This window comes from Artemia sp. Qi Xiang Cuo, chromosome 7 (genome assembly GCF_049724085.1).
Source record: "Artemia sp. Qi Xiang Cuo chromosome 7, ASM4972408v1, whole genome shotgun sequence".
NCBI classification, from domain to species: domain Eukaryota; kingdom Metazoa; phylum Arthropoda; class Branchiopoda; order Anostraca; family Artemiidae; genus Artemia; species Artemia sp. Qi Xiang Cuo.
Window position 1 is genome coordinate 64992698 of NC_142800.1, and position 19123 is coordinate 65011820.

The 19123-nt window shown below is 36.9% G+C and overlaps 1 protein-coding gene across 4 annotated transcripts in view; it reads right to left on the reverse strand.

Moving 5' to 3' along the window:
* Positions 1-19123, reverse strand: part of DAAM (disheveled-associated activator of morphogenesis-like protein) — a 259934-nt gene that overhangs the window by 211487 nt on the left and 29324 nt on the right. Inside the window, exon 2 of one of the 4 annotated variants that reach the window (XM_089092499.1) lies at positions 14999-15086. The exons of 2 other annotated variants lie outside the window; for them this stretch is intronic. The gene's annotated coding sequence lies outside the window, so the exon portion shown is untranslated. One more of the 4 variants, XM_089092502.1, reaches the window with a different exon arrangement.

Genomic DNA, 19123 nt, shown 5'->3' on the forward strand with positions numbered 1-19123 from the left:
CAATCGAATGAGCCCCCTTTGAAGTTTCTACGACGATCCCTTCCATGCGAAGTTCCTCTGGGAAAAAAAATAATAAATCTTAAGCAGCGCGATCGCGCTGCTTAAGTAAAGAACGATGTGGGCACAATGTATTTTTTTTTTCCTCCATACCCGGCATTTCGTATCGAATGAGTTGTCATAGAAACTTCGAAAAGGGCTCATTCGATTGGAAATTGGAGAGGCTAGTGCCCTTTTTAATAGTCGAAAGTGATTGGAGGGCAACTAACACCCCTTCCACGCCAACCATTTCCCGAAACACATCCAATAAAAATTTTGAGATATCTATTTTGTACAGCGTAGTTGATTTCCAGATAGAAATTATGCTTTTGAGGAGGATATTCCCCCACAGCCTTCAGGGCAAGGGTTGTAAGTTATGCCCTGGGGGCATAAAAGATTTCTATAGAACGCGTTGTCGTAGAAACTTCAAATAGCGTTCATTTGATTGGATACTGAAAAGGATCGAGCTCTTTTTAATAGTCAAAAGTGATTCGAGGGCAACTCTGACGCCCACCTTTTCCCCAAACACATCCAATCAAAATTTTGAGATAGCCATTTTATTCAACGTAGTTTTAAGTTCTGTAAATTAGGTTTTTGAGGATGATAATCTCCTCAAAGTCCTCAGGGCAAGGGTTATAATTTAGGCCCTGGGGGCAGGTAAGGTTTTTATAGAGCGCGATGTCGTAGAAACTTCAAAAAGGGGCAAATTCGATTGGAAATTGAAATGGCTAGTGCCCGTTTTCATAGTCGAAAGTGATTGGAAGGCAACTAACACCACTTCCACACCCACCATTTCCCCAAACACATCCAATCGAAATTTTGAGATAGCCATTTTGTTCCACGCAGTTGTCATACGGCTCCAATATTTTATTATTTATTATTAATTAAAAAAAAAAAAAATTTAAAGGGCACTAGCCCTTTGAATTTTCAATCGTAGGGCTCAAAACCCCTATGCCTTCCCAAAGCCAGAACATAGTTTGCACTCTACTGAAAAATATACAAATGGAATGTGCATTGTCTGTTTAGTATACATATACTGATATTTGTTATTCAAAATGTTAATATTATTTGATTTATTAAGGTTATAAATGTAAAAGAATTTACATTTCTTTCAGTAAAGTGCAAATTATGTTCTGGCCTTGGGAAGGCATAGGGGTTTTTAGCCCTACTCATGTTAATTTCTGCTCGGTTACATATTGTAATTTCTGTTCGTTTTGGGTTTCATTTATTTATCGATGATGATTTGTGGTAGTTTCACGCTTTGTCTTATTTAATTTAATTTTTGCTCATTTTTGGTTTAATGGAGTTCTTTACTTTTCTCTGAGAAACTTGTTTTGTGGAAAAGTTTTTCGGGGGCTGGGGGGAGGGGGGGGGTAGCCGCCCCTCCCCGGGGGTGGGGGGCAGCTACCCCTCCCCCTCTAGAACTTCAAATTTACGATAGATATTAGCGAGAACTTTTCGTATGTTGGAATTTTTCGTTGGATGTTACCTGGTAGATGGTTAAAAAAGCTGGAAATAAACAGAAATTTCCAAATAACGTTTGCAATATCAACATTTACGTTTCGATCTTCAATATTGATTTTAGGTCCGATATATAGATAGGAGACTGGCCCACGATCGGCTGATTTTGACTTGTTTAATTCTCCATGAATTGATTCAAGCGATAAGAAGTTGCTGAGCATGTCAAAGCAAAAGTAACTCATTAAGTACTATCTTTGAAAAAGACAATGAGAAATACTCCGCCATTTTTCCACCGGGATGCCTCTCTATCCAAGTGGTCAAGAGTGCCAAACCTGGGCCATCCCGGCACTGGTTTAGTCGTCTCTGCCTTACGTTTGGCCACCAGACAAAAGAAAAAGAAAAGTGACCAGAGGAACATTAAAGCTTGTTTTTCGGCTATAAAATTAAGAAAGAATATGATCAGCATAAAAAAATACAAAATGAATTTTATTAGGGTTTAAAAAAAATAAAGAATATTAATTTCAAATTACACACTGACTGATCAACACCAAAAGTAAGCCGCTCTGCTAATCTTGGTGTTTTACCTTTCAGTGGAGGCAGTTTTATTTCAACTTCTGGCTTTAAGACACTATTCATCTCGTCAATTAGCGCAAAGTCTTTTACTCCAGTCTCCTTCCAAAAGAGGACCTTAAGTTTTTCAGTTACTACTTTTGATAATGATAACATTGTGAACAGAACTCCCTTTCTTGCTATTCAGCTCAATCAGAATGTAATCACCAGCCTTGACTTTCTCAGTGTCAAATTAAAAGTTGCTGGTAGGGGGCTTGTCTATGCTGGGGTCTGAAGAGTTGTTGTATACAGGATCATCTACGTCAGAATTGTCACTCTAACTGTAACTCTTGTTGCGAGAGATACTCCTTTTCCTTTTTAGTCTTTTCACTTGTCTGACTTTCGTCTATTCCAGGACTAGGGCTTTTTAGTAGATGCAGCTTTTACCCTAGCAGTAATGCATTTTTTCATAGAAATGTCAGTGAGTACTTCTGATTTTTTCATATTTTTTTCCTGTTGATTTTTTTGGGTCTGAGTTGCTTGATAAAATGCTGCAAGTAAAGCAAAGAATGAGGGGCAGTCATCCAGCCAGAACTACTTTCTGAGCCTTATCGTGATGGTTCCTGGTTAAGCTCCCCTGAGTAAAATTTCTGGACACTGTTTTTGTGGGGAAATAAGTAGAGGAGGGACTGTGTTCTCAACACATAAACACTAAGAAAAATCATAGTCAACTGACCTCTTTCTGCTGACGTGACCTTCCTTACTTACTTTTGGCCTCGCTGTGCAATGATTTTACCAGGCTTGTGGATTTTTTCAGACCTGATTCGTCAAAACTTCCAATGTCTTGTGGTCTGAACATGTGTTTATATAGGCCTCAATCCAGGTTGTTAAAGAAAGCTCCTACACTGTGACAAATGAAAGCAGTTGTCCGTCATAGGCTTGTACTTATTGGCGTTCTTACTGATAGAGTTTTAAGTCAATCCATAAAACCACGGTAACAACCTTTACCTGTAATTCCTCCACTGTTTCCACTACCTTTGCAGTTCCGTTATCCGGTACTTTTATGCTCTTAATAATGGCATAAGTGTATACAAATTTACACGCTTCTAGGGGAATACAGTCGAAAGCATATAAGCTATCGTTTTCAAGTAAGTTTTTAGTCTTTTTGCTTGTTCCTCTGTAAATATTGATCATGGGTTGTAACAGGGTGTAAGGAAATTCAGGTCCAGACTTTTTAGAGGGATATTCAGCTTCTCAACTTTTTTTATGTAGTCTTGCAGTGTTCCTCTAGGGACACCCATGGTACTTCCAGAGAATCCAACTGATTTCTTGTAGAATAAGACAGAAAAAACTGCTATTTTACTTTCTTCTGGATCACAGCCACCTTTCTTTTCTCTTCTGTTTTACTTTTAATCATTTTATCTTGAATGAAATTTAACAGAAAAAAAGAACTTCAGTTCACCTACTGTTCTGACAGGATTAAACAACGCCAGAAATAACACAGTTTTGGGTATTAAGCTTGCCTTCAACCTTTAAATATGTTGTTGACACATCTTTTACAAGCATAGCCCACTTTTGGACACCTTGGTACGGCATGCCGAATTTACCCTGGGTATTGTGGCCGAACATAGGAGTTCACTATCCCACATAATGAAAAAATACTAACAGCAAACTGGTGAAGATGGCACGTCTCGGAAGCTGCCAAAAACAGGCAAATAATAGGAGAATACAATGTGAGTTTACAACGCGAGTTTTCTAGTATTCGTAATTAGGCGTATGCTTTCAGACAAAATTTAACAAAATTCCGGAGTTAATCACCATAAAACCTGATCCAATCTGAAATTTTTGGTAAAAGTAATAATTAAGGTCAGACTTTTTTAAAAAAAATACACTGCAATCCGTCAGAGTGTTTATAATCCACCAGAAGCCCCATAGGTTTTGTATTGAAACCAGGGTTGTCACCCCTTGTAAAATTTTACTAGATCTTGTAAAAAGCATATCCACCTTGTAAATCTAGTAAAATGGGGGTCAGATCTAGTAAAATCGAACAAATCTAGTAAATTTTTGCCAAAATCTAGTAAATTTTGGCTTATCTGAAAGCATTTTGTTGGGTTGACTGTTGTCTTACTGTTCCTATGACATTTATTCTGTGGTCCCAAAACACGACAAACTGCTCCAGTCCTTTGGCGTGAAATTCGACACTTTTGGAATCTGTTTTTTTAATCAAGATCTGGACTTATTGGATCTGAATATTTCATTTTATAATTAGGCTATAAGTCATAAAAGGTATGTTGAACAAAAGCTTCATATTTGCACGCTGAATGCCTTTTGAGCATTTTTGGCATGACACCTTTGTGTTTAACCTTCTCTTAAGTCTCATCTACTCTATTTGTATTTCCTTGTAATGCTCCCCTTCAGGGATGGGTCTGCATGCTAAAAAATTTCCCGGTATGATATTTTGAAGTACCTACCTCCATTCCTCCCTCTAGAGGGTCCTGACTTTTGATGACGTTTAAAAATCTGTGAGTAATAGAAGTGAAACCTTGCAAAATAGATCTTTTGCTTAAATAAAGTACAAATAAATTGTGTCCAGGCTCACAAGTAGGTTCAATCCCGATTTATGAGGTTTTAAAGTTATGCAAAAACTTTCTGTTAATTTTGAAAATAAAACATTGATATGGCTTAAATTTCTACTCAAATAACTGAAATTACATTTTCAAAGCTAAAGCCAGATAAAAAGAAACTGATTATTGTAAATTAAGGTAAAATGTTGTTTCGTCAAAAATTTCAATGGGTACACACCTGCCATGTCAGCAAACATCAGGACCCTCTAGAGAGAGAAGGATTAGAGGTAAGTACTTCAGAATACCTCCCTGGATATACTTTAGCCTGTAGACCCAACCCTGAAAGCTTCATTTTCCTAACCTAATCCCTTTCCAAGGCAGCCAAAAGTAGCTAAAGTAGAATTTTACCAAATTCAATCCTCTATCCAAATATAAAAATCATTTCTGGTGGAAATTAATTCCAGAAATTTTAAAAAGCCTGGAGTTTCCATATTTTCAGATAGTAAAGCCTATTTTCAGTTTAGTTTTTGGCTTACTTTGAGTTCAGGGTTTAGGTCACCAAGCCTATAATCCTGCAGCCCACCCTTGAATCCTTTTGTACCGCTTTAAAACTTAATTTATAGAATTTAGAGAATGAGTTCCCACTGGAAATGATGGCTTTACTTGGATACTGCATTAAACTCTGAGTCAAATGGTAAAATAATTTCCTAAATATCTCATTATCATCCTATATTTGAAATTAACTAAAAACAACTCATTTCTCAATCTATGTTATTCAGTAACATGTGCTGTAAAGTTACAGAAATGCTGCCCAGTAGATACAGGATATGAACCAACTCATTTTTTATTGCCTATTCTGGTTCTATCAGGCACCCTACTCTATAGGGATAGCTAATCTTGCTAATCAGCACTATTATTAAACTGGGCTGGACTGTGTTCAAGAATCAATAGAAATTTTAGAAAGCAGTGTTTTGCAGGAATCCGATGAAGTTGCATCTACATCTACCACAATCGATCTGGCTGAGGACTCAGAGACTCGTGCGAAGATGTTGGTCACAAGTCTAAGAAGATGCACTATGCATAGAAGTTTCGACCAGAGTGGTTGACTGATTCAGTGCTGAAACCTTTCCTTATTCAATCGCCAGACGGAAGCAAAAAGGCCTATTGCAGATATTCTCAGCGAAAAATGACGAAAAGCCTGACTGTCATGAAGAATAATGCAACTAATGAGCTTTACAATAATAACGTAAAAGCATCATTGAAACAGCGGACAGCGGAGAGATCAGTCGGTAACGAGCAAACGCAAGAAAAAAAAAATATTGATAGGACAGGGCCAGCTGATGAATTGCTCCTTGCAGCATAGATTGCAGGTGAAAATATCCCTTTGACAAAAATTGATACTCTCGTTCCCGTTATGAAAAAGTCTTTTGGGGATTCAGCTACATCCAAGCATGTTGAAATGAATCGAACTAAATTGACTGGCATTATAAAATATTATAGGATTTTATGGCGACGACGCTTTAGCATCTGTTCTTCAGAAGAATTTTTTTTAATAATCGCCAACGAAAGCACAGATAGGTCAGCTACAAAGTCCCTAGTTGTTATTGTGGAATATGTAGACAGTGAGAATAACGTGAGGGAAGGATTCCTGGCACTACTAAAGGTAGACGACGCAACTGCAAGTGGGAAAAAGAATCTTCTGACAAAGTAGTTTAAGAAAATTGACGTTCTATTAGAAAATATGACTGGGCTTGGTCTTGATAATGCGTCGGTCAATATGGGGCGCGAAAACGGCCTTGCTGCCCTGCTGCTGCGTGAAAATCCGCAGCTGTTTGTCCTTGGTTGCACTTGCCATACTGCTGCATTGTGTGCTTCGGCTGCAGCAAAGCACTTACCTGCTGAAGTCGAAACTTTCGTGAAGGAACTCATCAACTTCATAAGCGCAAGCCCTAAGAGACAGTTGAAACTGAAGGTTTTCCAGGAGTTTTGTGAAATTGCCAACCACTGACTTCTGCAGATATGTGCACGCGCTGATTGTCGCTTGAAGCCGGAATTAACAGATTACTTGAACAGTGGTCAGCCTTACATTTGTATCTGACAGACTTGTCCCTAACATCGTCGGACAGCTCTACAAGGGATAAAGCCAAAAAGCTGCTATATGCGATGGATATAGGCGTGAATAAGGCCTACTTGTACTTCCTCTCGTATTTACTGGCAAAGATCAACAAGTTCCACCTTGAGTTCCAGTCACGCGGAACAAGGATTCATTGCCTTTTGAGACATACCCGCGAGCTTTACTTGTCTACTCTGCAGTGTTTCCTTCGTCCCAAGAAGCTCAAAGGTAACTTTACTTCCCTAAACGTGAGCAGTCCTGAAAACTTTTTGAAGCTTGAAAATGTTAAACTTGGGATGAATTCCGAGTTGCACCTTGAAAGCCTGTCAGTGGAAGATCGACGTCACTGGTTGCAAGCTATTTGAAAAGCCTGCCTTGCTTATCTTATTGAACTTGCTAAGCAGATTCGTACTAGGATAAGACTGGATGACCCTGTTCTTACATCTTTAGAACGTCTGGATCCACTGAAAGCTATGAGCCACGAAACTATTTCACTTTTCCCTCTTCTGCAGAGGTTTAAACATGTTGCTGTTAAAGACTGCAGAACGGAAGGGGAGAGGATGAAGATGCTGGAGGACCTTAATAGTGAGTACAAGAAAATGTAAATCCGAAGTTAATTTATTTCAGAAATAGTATGAGCATCAGATTTCGAGTGTCCTCCTACATTCTGGAAGAGGCTTACCAAACTGAAAGATGGTAGCGGGAAAGCCAGGTTCCAAGTGCTCCCCAAGTTTATGTTGACCCTCTGTGCTTTTCCCCAAGCTTCAGCCGGTAAATAGCGGCAGTTTTCCAGTTTAGATATTATCAAGACGACTGGGCGAAACCGATTAAATATCGACACAGTTGGAGCTCTCATGCACCCCAAGCAACTCTGCCTCAGAGACACAAGATGTGTCTCGGAGTGGGAGATTCCGCCCGCTCTGACTGTTAGATGCAGAAAATGAAAGATGAACGCGAACGAACCCGGTCCCTGGGAAACAGAAGAGGGTGCAGGACCGGCGGTTAAGCTTTGAAAAAGTCAAATTTGGTCTGTCGAATCTGACTTTATTATTATTTGTTTTTTACTTTGAATTTCATTTTTTGTGATCGTTTTTTTTTTTTTTTTGTGTGCCTGAAATTTTTGCGAAGCCTAATTGTAAGTATATACTGAAACTAAAAACTTTCAGAAAAGTTGGTTAAACTATGGAGTAAGGCCAAGCCTGTCGAAAATTAGGAGGCTGGAAGAAACTGTTTTGACCTAATGAATAACTAGGAACACATTTCCTACATATTTGAAGGCAAATAAGCCGAATGACCAAAAGAAATCATATAAAGATGTCGCACAAGCAGAAAAAAAAAAAAAAAAAATGCACGACCTACTTTTTAGTTTTGTTTTCATTTTGATGACAAAAGTATTTACTGGATTTCTGACGCCAATGCGCGTGTCGAGGCGAAAGCCGCGACACGCGCACGTTTTTGGCAACATCTAGTAAAACGGAAGCTAATCTAGTAAATTTTTTCGCCCAAAACTTGTAAAAATCAAATCGTCAGAGTGACAACGCTGATTGAAACTGTTTGCTTTGGCTAGACGTGGGCCGGTCTCCCCTATACCAATTTTAATATTTAATTTTGGCCAACTGTAAACTTTTGAATTGAATTCTTAGAAGAAGCTGTTATCTAACCATAATGTGATTTGTGTCAAATCGCTTTTGTGGTGTTTATGTTTTCTGGAAATGGAAGTAGGATAGTGGGTCTCTTACGTTATACTGTTGCAGGAAAAGTAGAACATGGAAAATGTTAAAGGCCGAGTTTTAGTGAAATATAGAATGACTAGTTTCAAAAGACCTATATTCAAAGGACCTCGGGAAGTATTAGTAAGATCCCGCCCCCTCCATCACCAAAGCCCCCCCCCCCCTACGCAAGATGCTGCCTACGCCCATGGTTTGGTTTGCTACTTTTGCTGATTAATGAACAATATTCGTTTCTGTTTTGCATCTAAGGCTAAGATTCATCTTGACCTGGAAGAGTGACTGGCAAGAAAACACAGCACATTCAGAAAAAATGGAGAGGGGCTATACGGTAATAGTAAGTAGCCTACATATTACTGATTCTGATTTGAGACTAAAGAAAATTATTCTGGTAGCACTTAGTTCTTACCATCAGTAAAATTAGAAATAATATAGGTTTTACAGTTTGGGGCAAAGTAACACTGCAATAGTTTGTACACATGATTTATATGAATATGATTGGTATGTTAAATGCAAAGAACGAAACCCTTGAATCTTGTTTGTTTTTATAGTCTGTCGACAGAACAAAGAATTTGTATCTTTAATTCATAATCATCTTTTGCCGACACAAACAGTTGTAAGTTCTCTTCCTCTCTCCTTTTTTTGTCGGTCGACATCCTTGTCGACAGAAACCTTGGATCAAATAAAGTTTTCAGGATCTTTATCAAGTTCGCTTCCAGGATCTTTACCAACTTCGCATCTAGGATCTTTATTATTAAAATTAAATAAAAAAAAACAAGTTTTTTAAACTGAAAGTAAGGAGCGACATTAAAACTTAAAACGAACAGAAATTATTCCGTATATGAAAGGGGCTGTCCCCTCCTCAACTTACTTTAGAAAACGAGTCAAACTTTAGCGTAAAGAGCGAGGCGTTGAGGAGGGGACAACCCCTTTCATATACGGAACAATTTCTGTTCGTTTTCAGTTTTAATATCGCTCCTTACTTTCAGTTTAAAAACTTGTTTTTTTATTTAATTTCTGATCGTTTTTTAGTTAATGCAGCTTTTATTTTGGCTCACCGTCATTGAATAAGTGAACAAAATTTGCATAGGATTTTTTTTTTTCTTTTGCTAAATGGCTGTCTCTAAATTTGGTTTTGACGTAATTTACAAATTAACTTACGTAACGAACTTCTATATTCGTATATTTTTCTTCTGGCAAAAAATACAAAGTTGCAGATTTTTCCAGATATTAGCTTGAAACCTATGTTGTAGGGTTTTCTGATACGCTGAATCTGACGGTGTGATTTTCATTAAAATTCTTTCACTTTTAGGGGATGTTTCCCCCCTCCTTAAAAAATCAGGTAAATTTTCTCAGGCTCGCAGCCGTTGATGAGTAATACTAAGCTTAATAAAATTCATATATTTAGAATCAGCATTATAAGCCCATTCTTTTGAAACATTTATTGACATCAAAGTTCCGTTTTTAAAAGTTTCGATTAGTATTGAGCCGTATCGCTTGTTTTTTTATTGTTTTTTTTTATTACGTATATGTTATTACGTATATGATTGGGTTCTCCCCTTAGTAAATACCACGCTCTTTACGTTAAAATTTAAAAAAAAATTAATTCACAAACCCCTGAAACACAACGACCGTTTAGTTATAATATATATCTATTTTTAAAGCACTAAAAAAAAAACTGTAGCTTAAAGAGCGAGGCATTGACTTGAAAGAGCGAAGCCTCATATACGTTCTAATTTATGTTAATTTTAATCTAAAATGTTGATTATTACTTTAATTTTAAAAAATTTTTTTTTTAAAATTTAATTTATTATCGTTTTTAAAATAATGCTTGGAAATCCGGCGCCCCCTTCATAGAAATGTCCCTTACCCCAAAGAACCATCCTCCACGGAAAGATTCTCCCGAGTAGCCCCCTCCTCGATCCCCCCAACAGAAAAAACTTCTTCCGGAAAATGTCTGTATACTTCCCAATAACCAATACAATATGTAAGCAATGGGCAAAGTTCAGAACTTGCAGCCCTTCCCCTGGGAACTGTGGGGGATTAAGTCATCTTAAAAGACATATTTATTAGGTTTTCGACTATGCTGAATAAAATGGCTATCTCAAAATTTTAGATGGGTGACTTTGAGAAAAAATGAGCGTGGGAGGGGGCCTAGTTGCCCTCCATTTTTTTTGTTCACTTAAAAAGGGCACTAGAACTTTTAATTTCCGTTTCAGTAATCCCTCCTACGATATTCTAGGAGCACTGGGTCAATAAGATTACCCCTGGGGAAAAGAAAAAAAAAAAAAAAAAAAAAAAACAAACAAATAAACACGCACCCGTGATCTTTATTCTGGCAAAAAATTCAAAATTCCATATTTTTATAAATAGGAACTTGAAAACTCTAAAGTAGGGTTCTCTGATACGCTGAATATGATGGTGTGAATTTTAGTAAGGTTCTATAACTTTTAGGGGGTCTTTCCCCCTTTTTTCGAAAAAAAGCCAAATTTTCTCAGGCAAGTAACTTTTGATGGGTAAGATTAAACTTGATGAAACTTATATATTTGAAATCAGAACTAAAATCTGATTCTTTTGATGTATCTATTGGTACCAAAATTCCGTTTTTTAGGGTTTCGGTTACCATTGAGCCGGGTCGCTCCTTACTTACAGTTGGTTACCACGAACTGTTTGATTGGTGATATGTTTTATTTTTTTTCGAATAAATTGAAATGAATAACATATTCGGAAAACGTTGACATTTATGTCAACTTTCGACAGACAAGGCTAGAATCAAACAAAACGAAGCTTAGGCAAGTAAAGCTATCCAGTCATGTTAAGAGCGGAAGTAAAATATCTTGCATACATTTTTGACTTTGCTCAAACTATTGTCTTTTATCAAAAAAGATAAAACTTTAGTATAAACTTTGTAGTCGTATATTTATCAAATTTTCGTTCTATGTTTAAGGGGGAATGTCACAGTCTCTCCACGCTCTTTACACTTCTGTTTGAGTTTTTTTGCCTAATATTTCGGGAATGGAAGGGCTCATTGAAAGGGCTTAACGATACGTTTTCAGCTCAAATACTTTTTGAAAAGCAATCGTTATAAAAAGCATTTGCAATCGCCAACAACCTATACGCTGCGTTCTCAAATTACATTCAAAAAAGCACTAGCCAAATTTTAGCACAACAAGGTGTGGTTTAGAGAGTCTAGCAGCCACCCCCCCCCCCTTATGTATGAGCTAAACTGTGTTAATTGAAAGTTTCAATCTCTCTTTACTTTGCTTTTTTAATTTTTTTTTATTTATTAATATATAGCTCCTAATAATAGTTCACAAGAACAACAAATTTGTACCAGATGCCAACTTCTTAAATGTGACTTGTTTTAACTTTAAGAGAAAAGTAAAATATTGCATTCAAATCTACTTCTTTTTGAAGGTTTTAGAATGTCAATGAAGAGTCAATAATAAACACAAGAACGACTTCAAACATTTTATAGATGCCACCAAGGGCAAGTGTTTGTTTTTACCCTTCGCTTCGACCTGCGGCACGAAACATAGATCAAAACTGAAGTATTTGAAACAAATAAGACGTTTTCTAGCAAGTAATTCATCGATCCCTAAATGAAAAAATAAGTGTGGGCATTGAGAATGATTTAAGTAAGTGAGTCAATTATTAATTATGCAAGCTTAAAAATGAAAAAGTTTGAGTCCCAAGTTTGTAAAAAGAAAGTCGTGATTTAAAAAGTTGCGATGAAATATTGACAAAGTTATAAAATAGGATGAAATCATATATTATAATTAATAATAGATGACTTATAATGCATCTTATAATAGATGAAATATAAAAACTTTAAGTGTTATTTTTCATCTAGAAGCTTCGCTAAGTTTTTCTTCTGGCCTCCTACAGTTTTAAGGAGATTTGATGGCATAAAAATCATCTCGCGAGTCTCAACGTCGGCTGACCGTCTCAGAAACAAAGGACCCATTAACAAATTTTACCAGCACCACAGGGATCTCTCAAAGTAATTTCGTAAAAATTGATAGGGGATCCTAAATATTTCAAAAGTTCGAAAAGCAAACGAAGGGCTAGTTTTAAAAAAGAAAAGGTATAGTCCCTTACTTATTTTTAAGCAAAGCATTGTCTATTCTACATACATACAGCAAAATAATATGCATCCTGTGTTGGTAAGGTTTTCAATCAAGGCAGGTAGCACAACAGGGAACTCCCAAAACTGCCAAATTATTAAAATGGTGCTTCCTTTGAGACTATTTTTAATGTTTCCAAGCAGGCATGCTTATGCCTGATATTCTTAGGAACCCTTTTGAGGGTTCCTAAGAATATCAGATTGAAATATAAGGGTTCCTAAGAATATCGATTGAAAAGGGTTCCTGATATTCTTAGGAACCCTTTTCAATCGAAAAGCAAATTTCACGCTTTAATGATGTAAGTTTCATTAATTCTGGACATAGCCACCTTTGACACAAAACGGGAGAAGTTGAATATCGTTTCTAAGATTTCCAGCAAAGTAGATCTTATATTTAAATTTTCTGTGATTTATTCGGACGTCTTATCCAAGCTTTACAAGCTACGACAAGATCGCCTGGTTAAATATAAATAGTTTGGCCACGCATGCAAACTAAAAAGGTTTATAATGAACGAGATGGGGTGATCCTCTAAGGTACTGAATCCAGTTAGTATATTCACAAAAGATGAAATATTTGCTGAGATTTTTATAGCTGAGATTTAGTTGTATTCATCTATCGAATTAAAATTTAGAAATTTTGTTTAAGGATGTTTTAGACTAAAAATGATTGAAATCAAAATTGATTGAAATTGCCGAAAAAAGGACAATTTTCCGATTTTTTTATGTAAAGTTGATCATTTTCTAAGAGAAATTCTAAGCAATACCATAATTGTCCCTCGGTGAAGCAATTGATTTGAGACTAATGAATCCTCTGATATAAGTATCTTGCCCTTTTGGTGCAAGTTACAGCTGCAGGCTTGAGGCAAGATCACTTATTTCAGAGGGAACATATACCTTAAACACGCGAAAATACTCGAAATTGCGGAAAAAAATAGTTCAAACCCGAATGTGTGGATACACAGGAAATAGGGCATTCCAACTGTTCATTTGGTTAATAACTTACTTTATCAAACAGCCAATTGCTTTAATTTGCTACATTTTATATTTAATAGTTCGGAAGTAGTCGGAAGAAGTACTGTATGGGAAAGCGCGGCACCTTTCGTTTCGCCATCTCTAATAATAATTTTAGTATACAAAGGTCTCAGATTTGCGCGAAAGCATCAAATAAGCAAAAAGTGCATTGTGGGCGGGACTTAAGTCAAAATGTCACCGTTAAATTTCACGCTATCAATCCGGTACTGCTATTTTCCAAGTGATTTATCACACGTACCGTGAGAGTAATGCAATGATTTTTTTTTCAAACATCCATTCAATTCAATTGGCAATAGTAGGTCATATGCTTGTTTTAATATCGGCCAAAGCCGTCGGAGCCATTGAATTCTGACGGAATTCAAAATTACTGCTTAAATAATTCTTTGACTGAAACCTAGTTTTTCAAAATAAACAAAATAGACGAAAAAAAAAACTTCAATGTGTGGGTTGAATAGATCTAATTGACTAAAACGATTACGCTAATGAACAGTAAGTATGGGCTGGTCTTCCTGACAATGCTGGTCTATGGACTGGCTGTTTTTTGGAAAAACTGCCACTTTAATTTCAATATGAGTATTTGTAAAGCAGAATCTGCCTTTATTGCTCATCCCAAGTATTTTAAATCTATTAAGTTTAATGGATCCATAAATAGTTTTCAGTATAAGAACAAAAAACTAAACAAAGAGTAAAAAAACGACAAACAACAAACGAGATCTTTCATTAGTATAAGAGCATTTTTATAACTTTGGAAAAAAGGGAAAATACCCCGAAAAGAGAGGTAGTCTTGATAAAAATTTCCATAATCATCTTCAACGTGTCACGGAACTTTGAAAGAGATGTATTCACAAACTAAGAAATTGCTTATTATTCTCTTTAAGGCTTGCTACTGATGCATGATATTTTTTTTTTTTTTTTTTTTTTTTTTTTTTTTTTTTTACCGGTAACGATTGTATCGAATATGTGGATCAGATTATATTTGAGGGAGGGGGGAGGGGGTGATTTGTTGACCAGATATCTCCACTGGTGCCGTACTAAGTAATAAAGCAAGTTCTGCTCCGAAAAACTCTGGTTTCAACTATAGTCTGTTGCAAAGCAACAAATTTGGGCCGAACAGGACCATTATTCTACCGAGAAAAACTTTTGACACAGTCATACTGATTAAAACTATTGAGAAACTATTTATATGCTAGTTACTCCCTACCTAGATAAAATTGGGGGAATGTATCCAGTAACTCTGCTTCATCTGCAATTATATATCTGAGTTAGTAGTGTAATATGGATACTGAGGGAATGACAGCTGGCCTCAAACTGCTAAAATATTGTGAGTCAAAAATAAAATACTACATTTATAAGCTTACCTGTATTGAGAGTGAAGGGGTGAGGAGCTTACCTGTATTGAGAGTGAAGGGGTGATACCACCGGAACTATATTTGGATGATAGCCTTTGATAGGCTGATGTCTTTCCTCCCTTGAAAAATCTAAAAAGTATGACCTATTCAAACTTTTGGTATTTCAGCCCCCTCCCATTAATAAATGTATTAAGGTGATCACTTTTAATCAGGTATTTTTGAAGTGTCGCTGTCCAATAGTTGAAATTTAGTGCAAAGGTGAATCGCTGAGGGGCATGTTATCCCACTCGACATGATACCCGAATATGATACTACGAATCAACACAAATTAAATAGAACCGCAATTTTTTTCCATTTAAATTTAAGCTCCATATTACAACTGAAAACGAAAAAAAAGTATTCTCACCCCTCTGCTGCTCTTTACGGTAAAGTTTTAATTGCATTTTTTAAGACATTACAAATGTAAACGAGTCTTAACATAGCGCTATACTGTCTTTTATAAAATCGCAATGAACAACAACCTACAGACAAATAGAGGCACCTACTATGGCTACAGTTTCCTTTCCAAGTTAGAGACAAAATCAGTGTGTTATAATTTTCACGCGGCTCAGTTCTCCTTTTCATTTCCTCCTTTTATTTCCTGTGTTATAATTTTCACGCGGCTCAGTTCTCCTTTTTATTATCTCCTTTTTAAGATTTAATAAGGAATAGATAATGGGCGTGACAACCATCGAGGAGTCACAGACTTTCAGAAATAACACACTCGAGGTGGCGCACGGCAAGCGTTGCGAAAGTGTGCCAAGCGTGGCGGGACTGTACCAAGCGTTGTGGGGATTGTGCCAAGTGCAGTAAAATTGTTTCGAAGGTGATGGAACTGTGTATGTGACTGTGATTTACACCAGCTGGCGAAAAGTCAACCCACAGAGAACGTCTTCGACCGATATATAGATATCAAGAAGGACTATGGTTTCCAAGATTCCAAAATTAGATCGGCTAATCAGGAACAACATAATAGGCCTATTTGAAGTTTTCAGCTAGTTATAGACTTAATTAATCCAACTATCAATAGCATTAATTGTCTGCTGTACAATATCCAGTGCTGCTGAAGAGCATGGGCATGAATTGGAAAGTATTGTAGAAAGGGGAGGTGGTAATTGCCCCTAAATTTTTACCCCCACCCCTGTCTTCAGATTCAGCGTATCACCATATCGTAGAGTTTTTAAGCTCCTATCTGCAAATATGTGGAATTTCGCATTTTTTGCCATAACAAAAATCACGGATGCGTGTTTAATCTTTTTCATTTTCCCCAGGGGGGATTGTGTCGAACCAATGGTCCTACTCCTAGAGCATCAGAAGAGGGCTTGTTTGAACGGTCATTATAAGTTCTAGTGGCCTTTTTAAGGGACCAAAAAGACTGAATAGCAACTAGCCCCCCTCCCACACCCTTTCCCCCCATATCGTCTGATCATAATTTTGAGATAGCCATTTTGTTCAACATGGTTGAAAGGTCCAAAAACCATGTCTTTGGAGATAACATGACCCCCCCCCCAGAGCCCCTTGGGAAATGTTCTTAAGTTATAAGGTTTGTCCATTGTTTACATATAGTATTTACTATTGGGAAGTTTGCATACATTTGTGGGTTTTTTTTTTTGGGGGGGGGCTGAATTTTATACTGTTGCTACTACTACTAACAACTTACCGCAGCACCAAGCCGCCTGAGGCCAACACAGTTACGCACGCTCCTCCCACATCCCAATCTATTCAAAGCCTCCCTTTTTACACCCTCCCAGGAAGTTCCCATTTCCTTTAAATCTTTCTTTATGACGTCCTCGTAACCCAGACGATGACGTCCTGCCTTCAGTCTAGCCTTCGACGGTTGGCCGAAAAAGACAATCTTCGGCAATCTGTCATCATTCATCCGCACAACGTGCTCTAGCCACCTCAACCTTTCCTTCATTATATCCCTAGAGAGCAGTATTGAACCAACTTTTTCGTACAGCCTATTGTTTGAAATACGGACAGTAGGCCGGGTACCCAGAACAATCCGTAAGCAAAATCTCTGGAAAACATCTAGCAAATCTTCATCCGTTTTTCGCAGCGCCCATGCTTCAGAGCCATATTTGACCGCTGTCATCACTGTAGCTTCTAATATACTAATCTTGGTTTGCAGACTTATTTTCTTACTCTTCCAAACTTTGTTTAACTGTGAATAAAACACCTTGAGCCTTGGCTATTCTACTTTTAACATCTTCACTGATCTCACCATCTTTACTAATAATACTACCAAGGTAAGTGAAGCTGCCCACCTGATCAATCTTTCCGTTACCCAACGTCACCTTTTCATCTTCGCTTAGTCCTAGCCTTAGTGACTTAGTCTTCTTAACATTAATTTTCAAACCTATTCTGGCACCCTGAACTCGCAAACCTCTAATAGTTCATTCATTTTACTCACACTTTTATCTAGGATGCTGAAATCATCAGCATAATCTTAGTCCAGGAGACTTTTTCCTCCCCATTTGACTCTGTGGTCTCCCATTGCCTTTCCTGTGCTCCTTAAGACAAAGTTCATCAAAATAATCCATTCAAAGGGGACAGAACACAACCTTGGTTAACTCCTCATTTAATACAAAACCAGCTGCTAACCTCATTTCCTACCTTAACAGCAGCAGTGTTATTCTCGTACATAGCACTAATCACTTGAATGTATTTGTCTGGTATACTATACAAGGATAAAAGCTTTGCTAAAGCTCTTCTATCAACAGAATCGAACGCTTGCTCATAATGTATAAAACTGAGGACCAAAGGTGTTTGACAACTCAGGTACTTCTCAATTATTAACCTAAGAGCAAAAGTTTGGTCGACACATCCTCAACCTTTTCTAAAACCACACTATTCTTCTCTTAAAACCTTGTCTATGGCATCTCTCAGTCTAAAAACTATCTTATTACTAAGTAATTTGCTACCTACAGAGACTAGACTATTGCCTCGATAATTACCACACTCACTTTTATCACCTTTCTTATAAAGTGCTTAATTAAGGTTTTCCTAAAATCATTAGGTACTTCCTCTTTTTCAAAAATCTTATTCATAATCTTCAATAATTTATTTCTAACCTAAGAGCCGCCATATTTAAGAAACTCATTTACCATCCTATCAGCGCCTGGAGCCTTATTTTTCTTTAATCCTTTTAGTACTGTCGCTAATTCTTCCTCACAAAACAAATCTTACTTCACATCCGAGGTATCAACAAACTTTTTCATTTTCCTTTATATCTTTTCCTGCAACTCAATCTTGGTTTAGCAAATTCTCAAAATGTTCTGCCCATCTCTCTTTAACTCTTTCCTTATGGCTAATTTTGGCCCCGTTCCTATCTATAACTGAGACAAGCCCGGATTGACTACTCCCTCTCAATATATTAACATGCCAGTAAAATATTTTACTATTATGCCGTCTAGCTGCATCTTCCAGATCCTCGGCAATTTTATCCATGGTCTCCACTTTACAGCTCCTTAGTTCATATTTTAATACTTTCTCCACTTTCTTTACATTCCTTTTGTTTTCATATGATCTATCAGTCAGATAATTCTTGTACAAGTTACTTCTCCTTTCTATTAGACATAAAGCTTTTTCACTTTTTTTCTTAGCTGCAGTCCTATCTTTCTTCCCTATGACACATTCAGCAATTGCACAGATTATTTTCCAACCATCTTCCACATTGTCAAATTTTAAACTCTGAAGTTTAGTATTCAACTATTCCTGAAAAGTTTCTCTCAAATTCTCATCCTGGAGTCTACCAACATCATAACTTCCCGGAAGGTAGTTACCCTTCTGAAATTTCTGCTTTAAATTAACCATAGACACTACTAGATGGTGATCTTTACTTTTAACATCGATAACAGCACTCCTATATACCCTAGTATCTTGTATTGATCCTGCCAGTCTTCGGTTTACTATTAAATAAACAAAAACAAGTTTTTTTTTAACTGAAAGTAAGGAACAACGTTAAAACTTAAAACGAACAGAAATTATTCTGTATATGAAAGGGGTTAGAAAACAGAAATTATTCCGTATATGAAAGGGGTTATCCCCTCCTCAACGCCTCGCACTTTACGCTAAAGTTTGACTTTCTCACAACTCTTTTTTTTTAAACATTAAAAAACTTTAGC